General features: G+C 37.7%; 1 non-coding gene and 1 pseudogene across 1 annotated transcript; one reads left to right on the top strand and one right to left on the bottom strand.

Annotated features, from left to right (window-relative positions):
* The first annotated feature begins 8,541 nt into the window (after nucleotides 1-8,541).
* Nucleotides 8,542-13,975, top strand: LOC138868545 (uncharacterized; annotated as a pseudogene).
* On the bottom strand, nucleotides 8,953-9,059 carry LOC138869862 (small nucleolar RNA R71). The gene has a single exon (XR_011400112.1). It is a non-coding gene; the product is annotated as a small nucleolar RNA R71 (small nucleolar RNA).
* Nucleotides 13,976-23,259: the final 9,284 nt, after the last annotated feature.

Below are 23,259 nucleotides of genomic sequence, written 5' to 3'. Positions count from 1 at the left end.
ATGAAAATCGTTCATGGTGTCTATATCGTTGCTTGAGCCCTGTTAATGTTCAGATATTTAGGTTAACACTTGTTTTGGAATTATGTAGCCTTGTCTAGCCTCACTATTATTAATTAAATGTTGCATGAATTTGAATGTCGAACTGGAACCGGAAAAGCATGATTCATAGTTAGTTTAGTGTATTTACCTGATTTGAGTAAACTATTAGATTAATCTTGATGGATATTTCCTTTTGGTCCTAGTTAATTCAATTTTGGTTCAGAGCAACTTAGCTAGAAAAATCAGAAGGTTTTGAGTTAATAACACTTTGTTCCTGGCCTCTTAGCGTGTTTGGATTATTTTGCCCACGCCAGGATTCGATATTGGTATTGGGGGGACTACGGCTGTTTGGGCCTGTTTTACTCCCCATAGGCCCAAGTAGCTCCCCTTTCCAAAGCTGGGAACGATTCCCATTCACTGCAGCTTTCAAGTAGGCCCATTTAGTGCGTAGATTTGGATCTGTTTTAAAATTCAATGTATAGTTTAGCTTGGTATAATTCAGTTCTTAATTAATTGGGAAAATTTTTTAGGGACAAACAAATAGAAAATCATAGTCACTTTTAGGTTGGCCTTTTAATAGAATGATGAGACGAGCCTCGCCAAACAAAAATACAAACTGCGGGGCCCTCAATAAATATTATATGAAAATACTTAGAATTCGGGAGGTCCGTTTAGCGAATTTCACGACTTTCCCCAAATAATAGCGCGTTAGACTCTTTAGGCGCGATTTTAATGAAATTACATTCCTAAACTCGGGTGCGCATTTATGCGACCCAAATTCAAATCTCAACGGAGTCGAAATGTGTTGACCACCACGGATGCATTGATTGCGGCGTGGTTCGAGATGCGTTTTCACGACGTTGTAATCCTTTAAAAATAAATATAATAATAAAAGCGATTTTAAAGCGAATAAACAGCACATAAGCTAGAGCATGTTTTGAAGTTAGATAAAATCAAATACGACAGTTGAGCGACCGTGCTAGAACCACGGAATCCGGGAATGCCTAATACCTTCTCCCAGGTTAACAGAATTCCTTACTCGGATTTCTGATTCGCGGACTGTTAACAGAGTCATATTTTACTCGGTTCGGGATTCAACCGGTGACTTGGGATACCATTAATCTCCCAAGTGGGGACTCTGAATCTCAATAATAAATCCCGTTCCGATTGTCCTTTAAGTGGAAAAACTCCTTTATGCCTCTGCGGGCACGGGTAAAAAGGAGGTGTGACAATAATAAGTATTTCTATATCACCGGGTAAGGGTAATTTTTCCTATAATTTACTCTCTTTATATTTCACTTGTAAAATTATACTGTATATGTTGTTGTTGTTGTTGAAAGCAGAATAGCCTAATAGATACTTGTACTTATACTGCTTTAATATTCCGGTCCCACTACTTTACAAAGTTTCATCTAAGCACTTGTACGTGACCAAAAAGAATATTTTAAACACCTCTGACCATTGACTGAGCTTATGTGTCATTTATATGGATGAGTTGGACAAAGCGCGTGATTTATACGCACATATGGTACGTGAATTCACTAAATTGGTGATTTTACTTCGAGGGAAATAAGAAAACAACAAAACCAAAAAATAAACAAAAAATAAAGAAAGAAAAATAGAATCATCTCCCTTGTCGTCCTTCTTTGTTTCTCCCCCTCCCTTTCTCTTTTCTTTATCAGATCCCTCCCCTCCCTTTCCCTTTCTCTTTCTTTATTCTTTTCTTCATAAGATTTTCTGCTTTGTACACAATCTTTTTGGTGGTTAAAGTTTTTAAATCAAAATTTTCTTCCACCAATACTCTTCAAAAATAAAAATATATTAAAATAAATAAATTTTGTTTGAATTTCAGTACTTCTTAAATATTAAGCTTGTTGGGTATATTTTCCGGCGAGTGAAGTATTTCAAAATTTTGAGCTTGATGGTTATGTTCTATAGCTACTATTTCTTGTCGCTGGCGGAAGGAGTGGTGTCGCGATGATCACTAGTGGTTCTAAAAATGAGTAAAACTGGAAAGTTGACGGTGAGGGGTGAAGTGATTGTGAATTTGTATGTGAGTGTCAATTAAAATTTTGTAAATTCTGTCAGTTTGGAGAAAATATGTATATGAGCCATTGTTCCGGTGGGTTGACTGAAACATGATTTAAAGGACCCAAAAAAGGGTGAGAAAATGTGAAACATAGGGTTTTAATTTTAGTTTTTCAAATGGAATTTTTAATTGACAAAGATAAAAAATGACATGGCAAGTGATTTGGATCTGATGTGTCATTCCTGTCAAGCAAGTGAGAAATACGTATTATATTCAATGGTCAGAAGTGTTTAAAATACTCTTTATGGACACGTACAAGTGCTTAGATGAAACTTCACAAAGTAGTGGGACCGAAATATCAAAGCGGTATAAGTACAAGTATCTACTCGGCTATTCTGCCTTGTTGAAAATATAACTTAGATAGATTATATTTTTTTAATATAGGATAAATAATATTAAGATTTGGATATAAAATAATATTAATTTTAATTAATACTTTCAATTAAATATGAAATAAATTTAATTTCAAAATTTATACTGGAATAACTATTCTTTCCCTTAAACCAAACAGCCCTAGCTTATGAGTAGTATATGGTGATGGAAATCGGAAACGTATTGAGTTTGTAATAATCTCACCCTATAAAACCCTACCTTCTTCTTTTTTAGTCTATTTCTTAAACTTTTGTCTTTTGTTTATGGTTATAACTTAAATGCTATATTTGTTTCTCTAACTTTTTTGTAGTTTTTGTTAAGTAGTACTACTTTCATGAAGTGACAAAGCTTTTAGTATATCATTCCAAGAGTAAAAAAAACTTTAACAAATCTTTGTTAGTTCGTATATTTGTTAGTCATTTAAGTCCACATTTTCAAAATGACACTAATATGAAATAAAGTTTAATTAATAATCACAAATTTTTAATTTCAAGTCAGAACTAATGTCTTCATTTATGTTGTCTTGGGTTTTCAAAATACCTCTTTGATTTTTTTTTTTAAAAAGATATATATATTGTTCTTAAACTAACCTAAAGTTGTGTTAAACGTCCTCCACAATAGGATTGTGGAGTATATGAACATGTTCCTCTCCCTTCCATTTGTCCTTTTCTTTGCCAGTGGCGAATATAGCTTATATTATAATACTATCAGTAATGGTTTAGAATTTAACATTTTCGACATGCACCATAAAAATATATACATATATAAAATTGAAAAATATTAAATTTTAAATTTATAGTTTTAAAAGTATAGTAGTTCTTATAATTTAAAGTCTAAATCTTTCAAATTTAAATTCTTAATTCATCTTGTTCTTATAACAATTTACCTGTCTGTCTATTATAACAAGAATAATAGCATACCCAATGTATTTCCATTAATATACTTGTACGTCTATTAACAATAATAATACTTAAAATCTCCAGTGCAAGAATACATAAACACTGTAGCGGTCGTTTGGTTGAAATTCGATTTATACCGGTATAAGTTATGTCGATACAAGTTATATTAGGATTAGTTATAATAGAATTGTTATTTATTTATAATTTGGTATGTTGTATTAAGAATGTCAGTTGCATAATTTCTAAGAAAAAGGTATAAGTTATACCGGTGCTAATTACCCCACATTCTATAAGGTATAAGTTATTTCAGTGTTAAAATTAATACCAAAATAACTTATACCTGATTTTCTAACCAAATAGAGTATTAAAATGATATTAAATTTTTATAATACCTTTATATTTTGTTATACTTCATACCAAACAACCCTTGGTATTTATTTTTGTGCACACGTAAAAGAATATCCAAAACAATGTTAAGTAATTAGTTTGTCTTTTTGTTAGTAGTAGAAATTATTGATTCAAATAAGATGAAGAGGATTATGGGGATTTGGGATATTGGGGGGAGGCAAGTGTGTCAGAGCAGAGCAGGAGTACTATAGTAGTAGGTTTTTACAAAAATAGGGGATATAATAAAATCTCTGTAATGATGGAAATAGGAACTTGAGATCCTCTTTAATTATTACCTTTCATTTAATGCTCGGCTTCAGTGGCGGCCGAACGAAGCCTTTTTAATTTTTTCGAGATTTTGGGGATTGGACGATTACTCCACTTCCTGTCCCTTCTGCCTTTCTCGTACTTGCCTTCCCATCTCTGCTATCTTTCTTTTTTATTATTGTGATGGTGTATAAACTTTGAAAGTTAACTAAATTAATTTTTTACTGTAATTTTTTTTTATATTATTTAAATATTTTAAATTATTAATTATTCTACCTAATTTTTAAATATGTTAATATTATTTTGAAAAGTTTGAGGGTCTACATGAAACCGTTTTTCAGCTTTCTTGAAAGTAAGGATAAGTCCGAGTACACTCCACCCTCTCTAAATCTTAGTCGTAGGATTATATTGGATTGTTGTTGTTGTTGTATTTTGAAAATTATAAAGATTCTATATCCAATACTCGATTAAATAAAGAAGTTTAAATTTCGAAAAACAAAAAATGTCACATGTTGAAACACAAGGAATACGTTCTACCTTTTTTAAGGATTCATTTTAGGAAAACTACCAGTTATATCTATTTATAAGCAGTTTATTATAAAAATTAGTCAATTCATAAAATATTCATAATATTAGCCAAATATTATCAATATTAGTCAATTAACTATTTGTAGCATAAAAAGCCAAATTTTTGCTTTATTTTGAGTGAGTGTTATTAGAATAGATTGAGTACATCTTAAGGAGCTTGACTCTCAATTTTGGGATGATTTAGTGGAGTTTTGAGATGGTTTGAATTATAAATTTGAAGTAGAAAATGAACATGAAAAAATGATATGTGTACCATTTTTGTATCACATATATATCCATATATACATGTGTGTGAGATACATGTGCCGCAGAAAAAAAAATTGAACTCGATTTTAACTGTGTATTTTAATACCAAACTAATCCAAACACCCCCAATCTTGCTCAAATTTTGTATATTGATTCATCTATATGTTTTCAATAAATTTCAATTATACGCATTGAAAAAAGCCATTTGTTGCTTAAATTTTTGGAATCTTGTATATATATTTTATCACCTTATTCGCTACCTCATCCACGAAATTTCCTTTTCGTCTTGCATCTAATGTTGCTGATCACGTTTAAAAATATATAAGAAGATCTTTGCGTGTGATTCTTCTGGAGAAAGAATCTTATTTATTTAGATTTTAATTTTTATACGTGCTTGATTAATTTTGGTAAATTTATGATTAATGGCTAGAAATGAATAAATTATGACTTATTTCGAATATTTATGAGAGATTCTCTTCATTTTACGCACCTATTATAATGGAAAGCATTATTCCTACTGTACTAGGGTTTTGGATAATATAGTTGAGGTCTGATTGATCTTAAAATTGTTTAGAGTTGACGTTAAAAAATGATAAACTCCATTTGGACGTTTTAGTGTTTGAATATGTTTTACTTGAAAAGAGAAATATAGATTTTTTGTGGGCAAAAATCAGTGGCGAAGCCAAGAATTTACTCAAGGGTGTTTAAACTTGAAAGAAGTGAAAAAATACTCCGAGAAAGAGTGTTCAATAGATGTTACATACTTCTAAAATCTAATATTTTCTCTATATACGCAGTGTAATTTTCCGACGAAGGGTGGTTTGTAACATGTAACTTCGCCCATGGCGAAAACTATTATCCTTTGTTTTAATATTGACACATTTTACTTTTTGAAATTCAAATTGTGTGAAGTTTAATCAATATTTTAAAATATGCTATTTTTTATCATATTAATTTATAATATTCTCGTATAGTTCCCGAATATCTAAATTTTAATTTTGAAATACTGAGTTAAACTAATCTATTTAAGTTTCAAAGATTAGTCAAATTAACTCTCGAAATGTGTTATACAAATTTATACATAAGGAGAATTGTATCTCATTTGAAATGCTCTTTAAAACAGTTTTTCAAATTCAACTCTCTATTTCAAATTAAAACCAAAATAATGAATTATACTGTAAAACAAACACCTATTTAAAACTTTAAGTATTTTATGTACTACGTCTGGAAATATCTGATAGAGAGAGGACTAGAGCAAACCAAAGAAGAAAAAACGTAAGCAAGTCTTGTCGCATAAACGCCTAACTATTTGATTATTTAATACACATTAAGGGGTCGTTTAGTAGGATGTATTAAAAAAAATATGCATTAACTTTGCATTATTAATTCGTTATTTGGTAGTATTTATTCAATTTATGTATAACTAATACATTAATATCACGACCCGAAATCCTAACCATGGAGTTGTGATATGGCGCCTAACATCTACTTGCTAGGCAAGTCAACGTTAGCTAATTACTTAACCAGTTTTAATAATTTAAAGGTGAAGAATGTGACAACCCGATAGGTCATTTTGAGTACTAGCCTTTATTTTCATGTTCAGATACCTCTATTAGCTTCATTAGATGTCTCTTTATTTGTGTGCGAGGTCCGCGTCGTTTTTCGAATAGTTTTTACGTAAAATTTTGAAGAAAATGTGATTTTAGGCTTAAAAGGGAAATTTACTTGACCACGGTCAACATTTTTGGTAACCGACCCCGGATCGGTATTTTGATAATTTTGGTAGGTTTGTATGGTGTTTTTGGACTTGTACATACTTTTAGTTGGGGTCCGGGGTGACCCGCGCATTTTGGCGCGTTATGTGAAAAATTGTGAAAATGAGCTTTCAAGGTTAAAATCATGAGTTTTGATGATCAATTCTTGTTATTTGATATTATTTTGATGATCTGAGGTAGCGAGCAAGTTTGTAGGATATTATTGCACTTGTGTGCATGTTTCATTTGGATCCCGAGAAGCTCGGGTAAGTATTGAATGAGCTTAGGATAGTTTGCAACTGCTGGTGCTCAACAGTTGCTGGTGCATTACTGATAATAGGTGAATTCGACTATAATTAGGCCCTAAAGAACCATCTTCTTGTATAGTTTTTATGGTAAAAAGTGATAACAAAATGCTCTGATTAGTGATTTTTATGCTTTGCAGGCTATATACAATAAAAGAAGTCTATAGAGTACTTTTGGGATCAATTACGGAGAAAAAGAAGTCAATCGTACAATATCCGCTAAGTGCACCACGCTAAGGCAGCAAAACCAGAATTGGAGATGGACTGTCGCGGTCCCGGCGTAACCGCGGTCGAACCGCGACAGAAGGCTGTTGCGGATTCTGAGAGGCTAGTTGGCCGCGGTCCTGGCGTAACCGCGGTAGGACCGCGATAGGAAGCGAAAAATTGAGGGACTGAAGTGCAAAACACGGGATTTTTAGCCCAAAACCCTATATTAAACAATAAAACTCGCCCAAGGGAGGCATGTAATGTTTTAGAAATTACTTTGGCAAGAAAAACAATTGTGAGAGATCACTCAAAACATCATATTTTCTTCTTCTCTTTATTTTTCTTGCAATTTTGATCATGAATATTTTCATAGTTTATTTACCCCTTGTCATGAGTAGCTAAATCCTTTGTCTAGGGTTTTGATGGAATCTATTGAACGATGAACTTCTTGATTATGTTAATATAGTTTGCCAGTTTAATCTATTTGTTCAACTACGTGTTTGTTGTAGTTAATTGACAGGATCCTCAATTAGTTGTGCCTATTTAGTATGCATAACTCGGGAAAGAGTGCATATTTAGGTAATTGTTGAATAACATCACTCCCAAAGTATAAGAAGGATCTATAACTGCGGGTTTAAAGGCGGGATTAAGGATAACGAAGTCTTGGGTGCAATCTAAAGTGAACTGTAATAAACGAATTCCGCTAGCGTATCAAGGAGAGTGCGTCTAGTAAATTATCGTGATTACTCGGGAGAGATTCACGGTAAAAAGAGTGTTCATGATTGATAGAGATGTGTTGGTAAATCTATATGAAACATAAACAGAAGGGATTCCATCAATAGGGGAAATCACTACCTTAGAACCTTCTCATTATTGTTCACAACTTAAGCATATTTAGTTTACAACTGTTTATTAACTTTCAATCTTAGTTATTAAATATACCATCAACTGTTATTCACAACGTTTGGGGAAGTTGATTCTAAAGAATTTAGTAAGTCCAACGAAAGTAATTGATAGGTTAATTCTCTGTGGATTCGACTCTGGGCATAAATACTCAGGTTATATTTGCAACGTCCGCATTGTCCTTTATAAGGCATAGTTGGGCGTGATCAAATTTTGGCGCCGTTGCCGGGGAATTAACGGTATTATCAATAACAATTGAAAGAAGTACAAAAATTCTTATTGTAGTCATTTTTTCTCTATACCCAATTTTTACATTGAAATTTTAACGTTTGTTGACTTGGCTGCACAGGTGCATACCTAGAAACTCATCGAGATCTAGTGAAGTATTTGAAGCATTATCAGATCCCGAGAAAGTTTTCAAGGCCTTGAATCGGGCTAATCGGAAAAATAAACAACAACCAACAACTGCACAATTCGAAATAGTCATGGGGGATCACGAGGAAAACCCAGCGGTACCAATAGTGCTAGAGGCTGCTCTCTATGACTGGACACAACCCACCGCTGAAAATCTGTCCACAGCCATTGTAGTTCTGTAGATACAGGCTGAGTCATTCCAAATTACGAATAACATGCTGCACTTGTTGCAGAACAAGGGACTATTTTCGGGGTCGCAAGTCGAAGATCCTCAGCAGCACTTGAAGAACTTCCTCTCTATCTGCAAAACCCAAAAGCAGCCCAATGTAACTCCTGAAGCAATCAAGTTGTTATTGTTTCCATTCTCAGTGATAGGAGCTGCCCAGACTTGGCTAAACTCACTTCCCATAAATTCTATAACAACTTGGGATGAGTTAGTCAGGCAATTCCATAACAAGTTCCACCCACCCAATAAGACTGCTCAACAAATTGATGAAAGTTTGAGTTTTAAACAGAGACCAATAGAGACACTGCATGAAACATGGGAGCGCTTTAAAGGGATGTTGGTTATATGCCCGCACCATGGTATTCCAGATCTGATATTGGGGCAGCGGTTTTACATGGGATTGTCAGATAGCATGAAGAACATTATTGATGCTTCAGCTGGTGGAGCATTTTTGAGCAAAACATGGAGAGAAGGCCAGAGTCTACTTGACAAGATGACACAAAATTCGGGATGGACAACCAGGAATGCACCTATCACTCCAGTGGTTCACTCGGTGCCCTTAGATCCATCCAACTCTATGGCTGAAAATATGGCCACCTTATTGACACAGATGAGTATACTCACCAAAAAGGTGGAAGAGTCAGGGTAGAAGCAGCAGGTACACATCGTAGATACTACCAATGGGGGCTTGTGCGCATCTTGCATTAGTCAGCCAATCGGTAACCAATGGAATGCAGAACATGATCATCACCACTACCCTGAAGACATGAATTATGTGTCTAATTATGGAGGCCAGAGACAGGGTGGTCAGAATTGGGGCCAGCAAAATCAGCAATACAAGCCAGTCCATCCACAGTTTAACAATGGAAACATGGGAGGTATGAGACCCCCTAACAATATGGCACCTTACCCAAGGCCACAGGGATATAATAATCAGAATCAGCAACAGGGGTATAACCCTCATCAGCAACAGCATGGTAGAAGGCAGGAAGATGGGTTTGCTAGACTTGAGGCAATGATGCAGCAGGTTATTGGGTCTAATGCAAAGATTAATGAGAGAGTGGATGGACATGATGCAGCAATCAAGAATATTGAAGTGCAGGTGGGCCAAATTTCTATGTCTCTAAACAATCGTCCTCATGGGACACTACCTGCAGACACCCAGATAAATCCAAAAGATCAAGGCCCAAAGCAGCTAATGGCGGTAAGTCTACGTAATGGTAGAGATCTGGATGTAGAGCAAGAGATGGCTCGAGAAACTAGACAAGTTGAGACACTTATACCAGTGCCCATTGAGCTGGATGAGTCAACGAAACTGACGTAGGTGCTAGTCCAGCCTTCCCAGGAAGAAATTAGCATCCAAAATGCGACCGAGAAAGAAGCTGAGACAGTCCAGGAACCAGTAGTTGATGTAGCAGCTGATAAGGATCAATCCCAGTTGATTTGGAAGAAGAGACCTCCTGGACCTTTCCCTCAGAGGCTGGCTAAGTACCAAAAGGAGGAACAATACAATAAGTTCTTCGAAATGCTGAAACAAATCCAGGTAAACATACCATTGATTGAAGCTTTGAAGGAGATGCCTGGGTATGCAAAAATAATGAAGGACTTGATGTCCCGAAAGTTTAATTTCCAAGACTTGGCCACAGTTACTCTTACTCAGACATGTAGTGCAGTGGTGACTAGACCAATTGCAGAAAAGCTGTCTGACCCAGGGAGCTTTACAATTCCATGCACTATTGGTAATTTTGCTTTTGCTAAAGCACTGTGTGATCTAGGGGCCAACATCAATCTTATGCCCCTGGCGATTTATAAGAGGCTGGGCATTGGAAGAGCTAGACCCACCTCTATGTTGTTACAACTGGTTGACAAGACAGTGAAACGACCCTCTAGTATACTGGATGATGTGCTAGTTCAGGTAGGGAAATTTGTGTTCCCTGCAGATTTTGTGATCTTAGACTGCAGAGTGGATGAAGAGATTCCCATAATTTTGGGAAGACCATTCTTGGCCATAGGGAGAGCTCTCATTGATTATGAAACCAGGGAGCTCAAGATGAGATTGAACGATGAGGAGATAACATTTAATGTGCAGAAATCTATGAGGCGACCAAGTGAATTCGCCAATTGTTCTCTTATTGATGTCGTGTATGTAATCGTGGAGACTGATGATGAGGTGCTAACCATTGAGGACCCCCTTGCTGCATGTTTAATGAATTTGGATGAGGTGAATGGAGAGGAGCTGGCAGAATGGGTGTTGACATTAGAGGGTAGAGGGTTATGGGATAGAACTCTCGAATTTGAGCCCTTGCACTTGGAAAATCGAGAGACTCCTCCAGCCAAGCCATCTATCGAAGAACCACCAAAGCTAGAGTTAAAGCCATTGCCCAACCATCTCAGGTATGAATTCCTTGGACCTAACTCCACATTACCTGTTATTATCTCATCTAGTTTGTTAAATGTGCAGGCGCAACAACTTTTGCAGGTACTTAAGGAGTGCAAGACTGCCATTGGGTGGACCATGACAAACATAAAGGGGATCATCCCCGCCTACTATATGCACAAAATTCTACTGGAAGAGGGACACAAACCTTCCAGGCAACACCAAAGAAGGCTGAACCCTAACATGAAGGAAGTGGTGAAGAAGGAAGTAATAAAGTGGTTAGACGCAGGAATTATCTTCCCAATCTCTGACAGCAGTTGGGTTAGCCCAGTTCAATGTGTACCTAAAAAGGGTGGCATGATGGTAGTTAATAATGATAACAATAAATTGATCTCTACAAGAACAGTCACGGGCTGGAGAATTTGCATGGATTATAGAAAGCTAAATCTAGCCACCCGAAAAGACCACTTCCCACTTCCCTTCATTGATCAGATGTTAGACAGACTGGCAGGGAGGTCACACTTCTGTTTTCTGGACGGGTACTCAGGATAAAACCATATCTCCATTGCACCGGAGGACAGTAGAAGACCTCTTTCACTTGCCCTTATGGCATTTATGCCTTTCGGAGGATGCCCTTTGGCCTATGCAACGCACCCGCCACATTCCAACGGTCATGATGGCTATATTCACTGACATGGTAGAGGACATAATGGAGGTGTTCATGGATGACTTCTCAGTGATGGGGAATTCATTTGATGAGTGCCTGATAAATTTGACGCGTGTGCTGAAACGGTGTATCGAGACTAACTTGGTTCTGAACTGGGAGAAGTGTCACTTCATGGTACAAGAAGGCATAGTCTTGGGGCACCGGGTGTCAAGCAAAGGAATTGAGGTGGATCGTGCTAAAGTGGATGTAATAGCAAAGCTACCTCCTCCAACTTCAGTCAAAGCAATCAGAAGCTTCCTTGGGCATGCCGGTTTCTACCGGAGATTCATAAAAGACTTCTCAAAAATTGCCAATCCTCTCTGTAAGTTGTTAGAAAAAGATCACCCTTTCTTATTTTCTGATGATTGCAGGGTAGCATTCGAGGTGATAAAAAAGAGACCGGTCACAACACCTATCATTGTTGCCCCCAACTGGGAGCAACCATTCGAACTCATGTGTGATGCCAGTGACTACGCAGTGGGGGCAGTGCTGGGACAGCGGAAAAACAAGCTGATGCATCCAATCTACTATGCAAGTAGAACGTAGAGTGGAGCCCAGCTGAATTATACTGTGACTGAGAAGGAGATGTTGGTTGTGGTGTTTGCTTTCGACAAGTTCAAATCATATCTGATTGGTTCTAAGGTAATTGTATACACTGATTATGCAGCTCTCAGGTACTTGATTGAGAAGAAGGAGTCTAAGCCGCGCCTGATTCGTTGGGTGTTGCTGCTGCAAGAATTCGACCTTGAAATTCGTGACCGTAAGGGCACAGAGAACCAAGTCGCTGATCATCTATCATGACTTGAGGGAGATGAAAATACAGTTGAGGTTGAAGATATTCTGGAAACCTTTCCAGATGAGCAGCTGCTCGCAACTAATCTTGAGAAAGTGCCATGGTATGCAGACTTTGCAAATTACCTAGCCTGCGGTATAGTTCCCTATGACCTTTCATCTGTACAAAAGAAAAAGTTTTATCGTGACTTCCGCATGTATTATTGGGATGAGCCTTACCTGTTTAGAATTTGTGTTGACAATATGATCCGGAGGTGTGTCCCGGAGATAGAATAATTTTTTGTTTTGCAGGCTTTTCATGCATCGGCTTATGGAGGACATTTTGGAGGGGTCAGGATAGCTGTGAAAGTGCTTGAGGCCAGATCCTTTTGGCCAACAGTGTTTAAAGATGCGCACCAATAGGTGAAGGGCTGCAATGAATGTCAGCGGACCAGGAACATTTCCCGTCGCCATGAGATGACCATGAACCCAATTCAAGAGGTGTAAGTGTTTGATGTCTAGGGGATTGACTTCATGGGTCCCTTCGTCAGCTCCTATGGCAATAAGTACATACTTGTTGCTGTGGATTACGTGTCCAAAGGGGTAGAAGCTGCAGCGTTGCCCACTAATGATGCAAGAGTGGTGGTGGAGTTTTTGAAGAAGAACATATTCACCAGATTTGGGATACCAAGAGCGATTATCAGTGACGGAGGCACTCACTTCTGTAATAGAGCTTTCGAGAAGTTGCTTGCAAAGTATGATGTACGCCACAAGGTGGCTACCCCTTATCACCCACAAACTAGTGGGCAGGTTGAAGTGTCCAACAGAGAGATAAAGAGTGTGCTAACCAAGACTGTGAACGCCACAAAAACTGATTGGGCAAAAAAGTTAGATGATGCACTCTGGGCCTATAGAACTGCTTTTAAAACACCGATTGGTATGTCACCATATAAGCTGGTGTTTGGGAAGGCCTGCCATTTGCTAGTGGAACTTGAACATAGAGCGTGGTGGGCACTGAAACAGCTGAATCTAGACATTGAGGTTGCGGGCACAATGAGAATCACAGAATTGCATAAGCTCGACGAGTTCAGACATCTTGCTTTTGAGAGCACAAAGTTGTACAAGGAAAGAATAAAGAGGTTGCACGACAAGAACATTGTGGAGAGAAATTTCAATCCTGGAGATATGGTGTTGCTTTATAACTCACGATTAAGGCTATTTCAGGGTAAACTCAGGTCACGATGGTCTGGACCATTCAGAGTGGTCGAAGTTTTCCCTTCAGGTGCTATCGAGATTGCCACAGAAAAAGACTCTCATACATTTAGAGTCAATGGGCAGAGATTGAAACTATATGTGTGCATGAGCGAACCAAAGGAAGTGTCTGAGCTACACCTGACTGAATCACAGAGGTCGAGCGAGCATTAAATGCGCTCATCTGCGTCGTGTCGCGATGTTAAATCAGGCGCTGCGTGGGAGGCAACCCAAGAATGTGTTGTAAGTGTAAAGCATAAAAAAAAGTAAGTAGCAGGAACACGCCCAGACCACGGTTCCAGCGTAACCACGGTCGGACCGCGGTTCCAACGTAACCACGGTCGGACCGCGGTCAAGGACCTCCACTGAAAGAAGTCTATCGCGGTCCCATCGTAATCATGGTAGGACCGCGATCAAATACCCCCTCTGAAAGAGGTCTACCGCGGTCCCAGCGTAACCGTGGTAGGACCGCGGCAGACCAGCGCAGGCCAGGTAAGTGCAGAATTTATTTTTTTTCCTTTTTTTCCCCCCTTTTAATAAACCTAACCTCCCACTATTCCCCCAAACCCTTCTTTTCTTCAAACCACCCGCATCCCCCATCCCCTTCTCTCTTTCACACCATCTCCTATCCCTCAAACCCCCATTGTTGCCCCTCCTTTCTTCTCCATCTCTCTCTCTCCACAACCTATCCCTTCCATTTATCCTCAAGGTAAGCTTCTCTATTCTTTTCTCTTTCTTTTCCATAACTTAGTGTAATAAATAGTCTAAATTAGTTTCAATTACACCCTAGGTAGTGTTTTAGTGTAAATTTTTTATTTTTTTCTTTCTTTTCTTTCCTTTTCTCCATTATTTGCTTCTTTTGGACATAATTGAGGCTTAAATGGTTGGGTTTTCATTGTGCTTAACTTGGGGGAGATTTTTAGAATATTTGGAAGCCTAAACAAATTTTTTCGGGTGAATCTTGGTGGAGGGGCCTAAATGGCCGAAAATTAGGGTGTGTTGTAAAATTTTGGAGCACTTTGTGCCCTTCTTAGTTTGTGGTGGTGGTAGCATTTGACATGATTCACTTGTGGGAGATTGTGTGGGGTATTATATGGCGGAATTGTAGAATTAATAGTGGTGTGAGGGCAATAGTGGAGGTTGTCAACTTTGGGCACCTTACTAGTTGGGTATACTAGCATTGTTTGACAAAAGAAAAATGTTTGGTGCCATCGGGTGACGAAGTCTGAGTACCCATTCGACTGACACATGTTAGGATGCATCTCATTGTTACCCTGAATTGTCTGTAGGTAATATGACCCGAAAAAGGCGAAAGAGCTCGGCAAGACATCCCAAATGCCAATATATGATGCCACCAGGTTCCAGTCACAGGAGGTAGAGGACGCGTTTCATGCTAAGGCCACCAAAAGCTTTATCCCTGAGATTCCTGTTGACAGGGCTGCCCTCCGTATTGAAAAAGCAGACATGTATGAGGAAGTCAGACGGAGGGATATGGAGTTCTTGTTTGATGAACCTGAGACGGCAAACCAGATGATAGTCCGGGAGTTCTACGCGAACTGGCCGAAAAATTTGTGCCGGTCTGTGATTGTGTGGGGCAGGGTGGTAGATGCCTCAAATCTGAAGATTCGCCAGGTCTTGCAGCTGCCCCAGTTCACTGGTGACATTGATCATTACCACGATGCCCAAGAGGTCACTTGGGACACTATGATTGAGATAATCTGCGCAGGGGGTCGACCAATCTGGCTACAGGAAAACATTACCCTTCACTCCAAGTCGTTCACACATGAGGCTAAGTGCTGGTTCACCATTATTTGCAGCCGGTTATTGCCGACGGGCAACACGACAGATGTGAACCACCTACGTGCTCTATTGGTGTGGTGCTTCATCACCAAGAAATACTTTGATGTGGCGAGAATTATTGGAGATGAAATGATCCTTCGGTCACCCCTGCTATCTAAGGAGTTTTACTTCCCCTCACTTGTAAAGAGGTTGTGTCTGCTGGATGGTGTCCCCACCAATCTTACAGATGGAGCTTTGCCCGCAAAAACGGCATTCAGAGCTTCAAAGATCACAGTGGGCAGAGATGCACCCACAACCATTGAGCTTGATGATGAGGATGATGCCCCAAGACCCATGGCACCATCCAGGAGATCCTATGATGGAGCCGGATCCTCTCGGCGACCCCATACTGGGGCAGGGTTCTCTAGATCACAGTCCAGCCGACCCATGTTGCATTCTTTGGAGGAAGAGGTGGCAGATCTTCATTTCTCGGTGGATGGCCTGCATGTGTGTATGGATGCCATGTCTCAGCGGCAGGCTAGGTCTGAGAGCCGGATGATAGCTTGGTTCCGTGCTTTGGGGAGGGCTTGTCATGTAGATCCCAGCACCGTCTCTGACTTCGAGTGACGCTCAGGGAAGTCTTCTTACCCTTCTGCACTTTATTTGTGTTATGACATGAGGACATGCCATATTCTTTTTGTGTGGGGTGGGAGACTTGCTTTAGTGGTATATTGTTAGTGTACATATACATTGGTTGTAAAATAAATAAATGTAGAAGACTCTTCCTGAGGACGGACCACTTGGACAGTACTCTTGAGGGAAGTAGTCCATTTAGATTTTTTTTAATTTTCTTTTTTCTTTTTAGGTAGTGTAGTAATTTCTCCTTAGTTTTTCTTTTGACCACGGTTCTTTTCCAAGGGCTTTTATTGAATCGGGTTAGGTAGATTTTTCTTTAATATTTTTAGGACCCTTAGGACTCTATTGGACCAAGATGTATGAAGGCAAGAATGCAACCCGTAATGTACACACCTGCAAATAACGAAAACGAACTTGAGGGTGCGACGTCTAGGCTCGTTTGTAGACTCGTAATTTTATGCCTTAATTCTGCACACCTTGTCTTTCTTGAACGCTCACGTGAGTGTGTTGACAAACTAATTCGGAATGAGTTACATGCCAAGTGTGTGTGAGATAATATTTGTATTCTGTGCTTGCATGCAATACCTAGAACTTGCCTTGTGTGTTTGCAAAGCGAAATAGAAGTTGTTTGGCCTTAGAGATGATTGAGGAAGTTCCTTGTGTAGCCTGTATAATTATGAATCCACTTGTACATATTGTCATAGCTAACCCCTTCGAGCCTGAAACCTGTTCTTTGATAACCTTACAACAACCTACATCCCTGTGTTTGAATAGTTTGACTGTTTGAACCTGTACCTCCTAGAAGCACTTGAATCGTTAAAGAGCATATAAAAGTCAAAGTGTGGGGTAGTAATGGAGTGGGAAAAGGAAAATCAGGAAAATACTTGAATGGTGAAATGGCTATGAAAAAAAAAGAGGCCAGTTACACCTAAAGAAAAGTGGGGTAGCCTATGAAACAAGTGTGGAAGAATGATTGGGTTGAACATAGAAATTGAAATAAAGGGAACGATTGTATTAAAAGTGCTTAGGGATGTTAGTCACTATATCCAAATATATCCTAAATGTCCCTTAGCCTACATTATAACCAAATAAAGACCTCTTGATCTTGGACTGAACAGCTCGATTAGTAGAGTATTACACTAAGGGCAAGCTTATGGTGTATCTGTGTGGTATGTGAATGTTCTTTGCTGAGAGTGAGTGGATTCGTTCTATCTATAGTTCCTTGTTGATTGATTTTATGTGTGTGAAACTTCTCTCAGAAATGTGATGTGAGGGCATGCGACTTAGGAAGAAAAAGCAAGTTTTCACCTCTATTTAGAGTAACTAGAGTAAGCACGAGTGTGGCATGGCATTAGAGTCTTCATCTGAGGTGTGGCTGTTGCACTGCTTAGATTGTTCTTTCATAATGGCGGGTGTGACATAAACTGGGTAATGCATCGAACGATTAGGCCTAGAAGTGTGGTTCAACTTACTCGAGGACGAGCAAAGATTTAAGAGTGGGGTGTTAATAATAGGTGAATTAGACTATAATTAGGCCCTAAAGAACCACCTTCTTGTATAGTTTTTATGGTAAAAAGTGATAACAAAATGCTCTGATTAGTGTTTTTCATGCTTTGCAGGCTATATACAATAAAAGAAGTCTATGAAGTACTTCTGGGATCAATTACGGAGAAAAAGAGGCCAATCATACAATATCCTCTAAGTGCACCACGCGAAGGCAGCAAAACCAGAACTGGAGATGGACTACCGCGATCCCGGCGTAACCGCGGTCGGACCGCGGCAGAAGGCTGTTGCGGATTCTGAGAGGCTAGTTGGCCGCGGTCCTGGCGTAACCGCGGTAGGACTGCAATAGGAAACGGAAAATTGAGGGGCTGAAGTGCAAAACACGGAATTTTTAGCCCAAAACCCTATATTAAACAACAGAACTCGCCCAAGGGAGGCATGTAATATTTTAGAAAGTATTTTGACAAGAAAAACAAGTGTGAGAGATCACTCAAAACATCATATTTTCTTCTTCTCTTTATTTTTCTTGCAATTTTGATCATGAATATTTTCATAGTTTATTTACCCATTGTCATGAGTAGCTAAATCCTTTGTCTAGGGTTTTGATGGAACCTATTGAAGGATGAACTTCTTGATTATGTTAATATAGTTTGCCAGTTTAATCTCTATTTGTTCAACTACGTGTTTGTTGTAGTTAATTGACAGGATCCTTAATTAGTTGTGCCTATTTAGTATGCATAACTCGAGAGATAGTGCATATTTAGGTAATTATTGAACAACATCACTCCCAAAGTATAAGAGAGATCTATAACTGCGGGTTTAAAGGTGGGATTAGGGATAACAAAGTCTTGGGTGCAATCTAAAGTGAACTGTAATAAACAAAGCCAACTAGCGTATCTCGGAAGAGTGCGTCTAGTAAATTATCGTGATTACTCGGGAGAGATTCACGGTAAAAAGAGTGTTCATGATTGATAGAGATGTGTTGGTAAATCTATATGAAACATAAACAGAAGGTATTCCATCAATAGGGGAAATCACTACCTTAGAACCTTCTCATTATTGTTCACAACTTAAGCATATTTAGTTTACAACTGTTTATTGACTTTCAATCTTAGTTATTAAATATACCATCAACTGTTATTCACAACGTTTGAGGAAGTTGATTCTAAAGAATTTAGTAAGTCCAACGAAAGTAATTGATAGATTAATTCTCTGTGGATTCGACTCTGGGCATAAATACTCAGGTTATATTTGCAACTTCCGCATTGTCCTTTTATAAGGCATAGTTGGGCGTGATCAATTACTGTAGATCTCGCATTTGCAAGGTCTGGCTTATATTTCCGATGCTCGATTTTGCGAGCCTCACTTTTGCGATCAAAAGATCGTGTTTACGAGCATGGGCCTGGGCTGAGTGACCTCGCATTTGCGAGAAAATGTTCGCTTTTGCGAAGTGTGGCCAACCGCTTTTGTGAATATCTTGGTCGCATTTGCGAAGCATTTGGGCGCCTATGAGATGGGGGACCTTCTGCATCCGTAAACAAAATATCACATTCGCGACTTCTGGGCAACTGATACACGTATCGTATTTTCGATCCGTTGTCGTAAATGCGGGTTCCGCAATTGCGCACAAGAGTTCACTATTGCGATACCTGCAGCTGGGTAAAAGAGGAAAAAAATGGGACTTAGCTCATTTTACACTATTTCTCAACCCTAAATACTCTAGAGGCGATTTTCTTGAGAGCTTTTCTTCCTAAAATCATTGGTAAGCAACTCCAATTCACTTTCTTTCATTTCCCATTACTTTTCATGAGTTTTTAATATCAAATCTGAAATTTTCATGGTAGAATTTATGAATTTTGTAAAATTAAGATTTAGACCTCAAATTAAGGTCGAATTTCAAAATAAATCACATAACCAGACTCGGGGATGAATGAATATTAAATTATAGTTCGGATCTTGGATTTTGACCAAGCAAACTCGAGGGTGATTTTTGTTGACTTTTTTCAATTTCATCAAAAATTGTTTCTTTTTCATTTATGGGTAGTTTCTAAAGCTTATTATACATCTTTTGAACGATATTTGGCTAGATTTGGTTGGTTTGGAGGCTTGTTCGAAAGGAAAAGCCGTGGTGGATTGTTGAGTTGGTTACGCAAAGAGGTAAGTATCGTGTCCAACTTTGATTTGAGGGAATTAGGACTTGTTGGTCTATTTGTTATGTGAATTATGTGAGGAACGTTGTATATGCCAGGTGACGAGTGTATATGCACCATCATGGGCTAAAGCATGCGGGATTATGTTATTTACCTTTATGTCATCACTTATTCCATGTTATCTCTTGACATCACTCAATATCTGTTTACCTACTATGTGTTCCTAATTGTATTAATTGTATCGACTTATCTGCTTCATGTTTAACTTGCTTTCATTGACTTTTCATTACTTGTTCCACTTTACTATATTATTCTGATTTCTTTGCGTTCTTAGCTATTCTTGTATTGGTGATTAGTAGAGAATAATAAATACGAGGTGTTGGTTATACTCCGTTGTACTCTTAGTTCCTTAATGTTTCGTACGTTTCATTTCCCTTTCGTGTTGAGATTTTTGTTGTTGGTTGTGTTGAGTTATTTATGTTAATGAGTTGGCATTAGGATCGGGTTGTACGCCGCAACAATATTGAAATGAATTGATATTGGGATCGGGTTGCATACTGCAACAGAGTATGATGTGTTGTAACTGTTTGTAATTTTAGAGTTTATCTTGGTAATGTGATATGAGATTTGAGATCATGTTATTCTGGGGCCCTCTCGTAGTTGACCTTCGGGTCCGTTTTTATGAGTATACTGCTTTACATTCTATTTCTGTATTTTGTTATTACTATTTGTTCAGGTTTATTATGAGTGTCTTGTCATGACCTTGTCACTACTTTGTTGAGGTTAGGCTCGACATTTACAGAGTACATGAGCTCGATTGTACTTATGTTTTACTTTTGTTGTTCTTGTGCAGATTTCGGTGTTGGTCCTAGCAGCGTGTAGGGGACCAACATCGAGCAGTCGAATCCGAGTATATCATATAGTAGTTGAATTCAAGCAGTCTCCGCTATACACGGTTAGTACCAACACCGAAGGTCCCCCATCGTAAATGCGACATTTTTTTCGCAAATGCGAAAGGTCCGCCCATCGAAAATATGCCCAAATACTTCGCAAATGCGAAGCTGACAATAATTACCATTGGTCGGTAATGCGACCAAGATATTTGCAAAAGCGGCCGCCAACACTTCGCAAAAACGAACATTTTCCTCGCAAATGCGAGGTCACCCAGCCCAGGCCCATGCTCGCAAATGCGATCTCTTGATCGCAAAAGCGAGGCTTGCAAATGCGAGATCTGCAGTAATGTACCAGCAGTAGCAAACTATCCCAAGTTCATCCGATACTCACCCGAGCCCATCGGGCTCCAAAGCAAACATGCACACAAGTGTAATAACATCTTATCAGAATCATCAAAACACCGATCTGAGGTCGTTTACCAAGAATGTTGACCATGATCTACTCAAGTCCCATTTTAAGCCTAAAATTACTATTTCTTCCAATTTTTACGTAAAAAAAATTTCCAGAAAATGACACGGATCACGCACACAAATCGAAAAATATCAAATGAAGCTAATAGAGATTCCGAAACATGAAAATAAAGGCTAGTACTCAAAACGACCTATCGGATTGTCACAATTAGTTATATACCCTATTTAGTATTATTCGCATACATTGCAAACCACGTCATTAACAATATCATGATTTTTAATATATGGAAAAGCATATATACAGACGAAACTGCCCTTTAAAAACCTTTTTTCAAATCTTTTCCACCGCAAGTAGAGGGTATTTTTAAAATATTAACACCTACTCGGTTTTGTGGAAAACATAATCATTTCGGAACAAATAAAAACTGCTAAAAATCAAATAAAAGGGAATGGGGGAGGTACAATTTATGCCATTTTGTAGATTTCTAGAACTATCTTGAGCAAACAATAACTCTAATAATTAGTGCAAACATACAAGTTTTGGTACAAATATTATTATTCTTATGAATAATGCAATCATGATTTCTTAATTTTCATCAAGAAAGGAAGCCGACTTAGTATGAATTATGAAATTACACTTTACTTTAAGGATATAACTTCAGTTACGTACATAATTGTTACTATTATAAAACACTAGTTTAAGATATGCACGTTGTGCGTGTATTTTTATCTCTATGAGAACAAATTTTTAAATTTTTTTATTAAATTTCTTATTGAATCATGAAATATATGTCAAGAAAAAAATTTAAGTCCCTAAAATTGATGATTCTTGATTTTATTTTACTACTCAATAAATGAAGAAACTTTGTTCGACATGAGTTCTTAGTCATCTCAGTCAATATATTTAACATAAAGTTTATTTAAGATTTATAATTTTATTACTTTAATTTTATAAGTTATGCATCCTTTTTAGTTTTAACAAGATCATATAACTTTGAAGATTTAGAATTATTATATTTATATTTTCAAAAAGTTATATATTCTTGTGTTAATTCTAAAAAGTCATAAACATGACATCATCTAACTAACATCAGACGTTAATACTATTCTCGAAGGAGTAAAAATATGAAATTCATGTAAAAATCAGAATTAGAGTTTATTTTTCAATCAATTCTCAGGGATTTAGTGTGAAAATTCTTGTGTTTGTATAATCAATTTTTATATTTTAGTTGGGACGTTTTAAAAGTTAGTCTAATTTAATTCAAAAAGAACATTATAATTGTTTTTAATATATTTTCATGAGAAAATTGCTACCAAAATAATTTTCTGATTTTTTGTAACCAATATTTTTATTTTGTCATGTTTATTAGCGTGCTCATAATTAAACGGCCAAATTAAAAAACCAAAATTGGCATTCCTAATTTTCTCCTAGCAATGTATGTGCACGTAGTATAGAACATACTACTCCATTCAAATTTGGTTTCAGCCTCATTCAACGTAACTCTCTAAAAAAATATTTAAAAAAAGTTGTGTAAGACTATAAATATTTAATTAGAATTAAAAGCTAAACTGGTAATAACATGGACCGTCGTGTGAACAACCATGGTTATATTTTTTCGATCTATATAAAATAACTTTTTAATTGATTTTAATGTCCTCAATATTCATATTTTCTACTTCTTCTCGTACCCTCTAAAGCCAGCCGTTCACTTCTCCTTACCGGAGCAGTTGGGTTTCTCCTCTGTATGTGCCTGAACCATCTGAGCCCCGCTTCCCGCCTCTTGTCATCAATGGGAACCACGTCTGCATTCTCCCCAATATCAGCATTCTTAATCTTGTGCCTGCACATTCACCTCAACATCCTCATTTCTGTTACATTCATCTTTTGGAAGTGTGAGTTCTTAACAGACCAACACTCAACCCCATACATCATGACCGGTCTAACCGCTTCTCTATAATATTTATTTAATACAAAAATATTATCAAATGTCTCCCGTAATACCAAAGTTTATATTTAAACTCATAC

This window comes from Nicotiana sylvestris, chromosome 5 (genome assembly GCF_000393655.2).
Source record: "Nicotiana sylvestris chromosome 5, ASM39365v2, whole genome shotgun sequence".
NCBI lineage: Eukaryota > Viridiplantae > Streptophyta > Magnoliopsida > Solanales > Solanaceae > Nicotiana > Nicotiana sylvestris.
The sequence above is the reverse complement of the archived record's forward strand: the minus strand, read 5'-3'. Positions and strand labels throughout refer to the sequence as shown.